General features: G+C 45.8%; 1 pseudogene; it reads right to left on the reverse strand.

Annotated features, from left to right (window-relative positions):
* Positions 1–234: 234 nt before the first annotated feature.
* On the reverse strand, positions 235–718 carry LOC119519235 (annotated as a pseudogene).
* Positions 719–2,267: the final 1,549 nt, after the last annotated feature.

A 2,267-nucleotide genomic window follows, 5' to 3' on the forward strand; every position in this document is an offset into this window, starting at 1 on the left:
GAGCTCATAATTATTATTTTTTTTTTTTTGGTTGTTTAAGTTTTTATTTCATGATCATAAACTTAACTCTGCAATCCAGCTAGACTTGGAAGGGGAGGATAATGCAGAACCCAAGAACTGCAGTGAGAGCACAATGATGATAGGATACTGAGAGCAGACCAGGAGTGGCAAGATGCTTTCCTGGGCTACAGAAGGAATGGTCTGGTGGTTAAGACAAAACACAAATCAAATTTATTAGACCTGTCCACAGTCGGCAATGATGATCTCCTTTCCAGTCTTGCTATTTCTGGACCCAAAGCGCTCCATGGCTTCCACACTTTTCAAGCCCTCTTTCACCTTGCCAAAGACCACGTGCTTCCAACCAACCACTCAATCTCAGCAGTGCAGATGGAACACTACTGTTTGTGTTCGGTCCAGCATTGGCTGTGGACAAGATGCCAGGATGCTTCAGGATGAACTTGTCATCATCATACTTCTCCCTGTAGATGGACTTGCTGCCAGGGCCATTTTGACATGTGAAGTCATCACCCTGGCACAAAAACCCAGGAATAATAATGTGAAAGCAAGAACCCTTATAACCAAATGCTTTCTTCCCAGTGCTCAGAGCATGAAAATTTTCTGCTGTCTTTGGAACTTTGGCTGCAAATAGCTTGAAGGATACATGGCCCAAGGGCTTGCTGTTGACAGCGATGTTGAAGAACAGGGTGGGGTTGACCATGGCTGTGGGTTGGAGGCTGCAGTGGTGGGTGGTGGCTTCTGCAAGGCCTATCATTTTATTTTGATTGAAAGAAGCTGCTGGCCATGGCTCCAGGGGAACACAGTAAGTCACCTCGGAGCAAAGTTTTTGGATGTTAGAAGAGACTATAAGTGGTCCCTCTAGTTAACTAAGGTGAGTAGACACCCATTGCTCAAGGGAAAGCTGGAGTCAGATCACTGAGGCACAAAAGCCCCCTGCCTGACATTTCTCAACAAGCAAGGGACAAATTTGCTCAATGGCAAAGGAGCCTCCTGGGGTGAAAAGAATTGGATCTGGATTCATTTCCTTTCAAGATTCCATATTTTGGGAACTTCTCGGCAGGATGGAGGAGGTGCTGGCTGAAGGCCACTGTCCGGAGAGAACATCAAGAACCTCACAGGGGAGTTCACTGCGAATGAAAGGGGCATCTGGTCTACTGATTCAGCACCCCCCCTCTCCCACATTGGCTACCAGATGTTTGGGGAAAGGGGCCGTGGCTGAAATGCGCAGGCTCTCAGGTTGCAGCCACCTTCCTTGATTTTTTTCTAAAGCACAACCACCAGCTCAGGGTGTTCAGTGACTGAGTGATACGAGACCCTAAAAGCCTGTATCTGATGCTTTGGACATGGAGCAACCCGCAAAGCAGAGAGAAGGGATGCACCAGGCTATGCCAGGTTAGTGTCCAACAGTGCCTCCTTGTGGTAGCTGAAAAGTAGATCCTGATGGTGTATGGAGGAGACTCTAGTTTATCCTCTGCCTGGATTCAGAAGCAGGACTGACCCCTCCAGACCAGACAATTCACTGGCAGAAGGAGGGGCCCCAAGAGGGAGGAAGTGGACCTCCTGGTCCATTTGGCAGGTGGGAGTTTGAGTGGGAAATTTGAATATTAAAAGAAACGTGGTTTCACCAAAGAAGATAGCCAAATGTTCAATAGCATGTGATGACGACTCAATGTCATTACTAATTAGAGAAATGCAGACTAGAACCCCAGTGACCACCCTCCAGGATGGCTAAAATAAAAGAACTGAAAATATCAAGTGTTGGAAAAACGAGGAGCAACCCAACCTCTCATATCCACTGGTAGGAGTGTAAATTGCTTCGACCACTTTGGGAAACAGTTTGGCAAAAGGTACAAAATCTGAGCACATGCTGTATATACTATCACACGGTATTTTCACTTCTGGGTCATAGTACGCATATACACAGAAACGTGTGTATATTTTCACCAAAGGACCAACCCAAAAATATTCATGAGCTGCACTACTTGTAATAGCCCCAAGCTGGAACCTACCAAATGTCCATCAGTAAACAAATTGTGATCTATCCATATAATGGATGAAAAAGAAAAGCAGAAGAAGGAGAAAGAGGGGGGAGAGGGAGATGAGGAGGAGGAGCTCCTGATACATGTGATCACATGGAAGAATCTCAGTTGTGTTGAGTGGAGGAAGACACATAAAGAGCGAGTACACACCGTATGATTCTATTTACATCATGCTCAAGTACTGGACAACTAATCTATGGTAAATGAAGT

This window comes from Choloepus didactylus, chromosome 23 (genome assembly GCF_015220235.1).
Source record: "Choloepus didactylus isolate mChoDid1 chromosome 23, mChoDid1.pri, whole genome shotgun sequence".
NCBI lineage: Eukaryota > Metazoa > Chordata > Mammalia > Pilosa > Megalonychidae > Choloepus > Choloepus didactylus.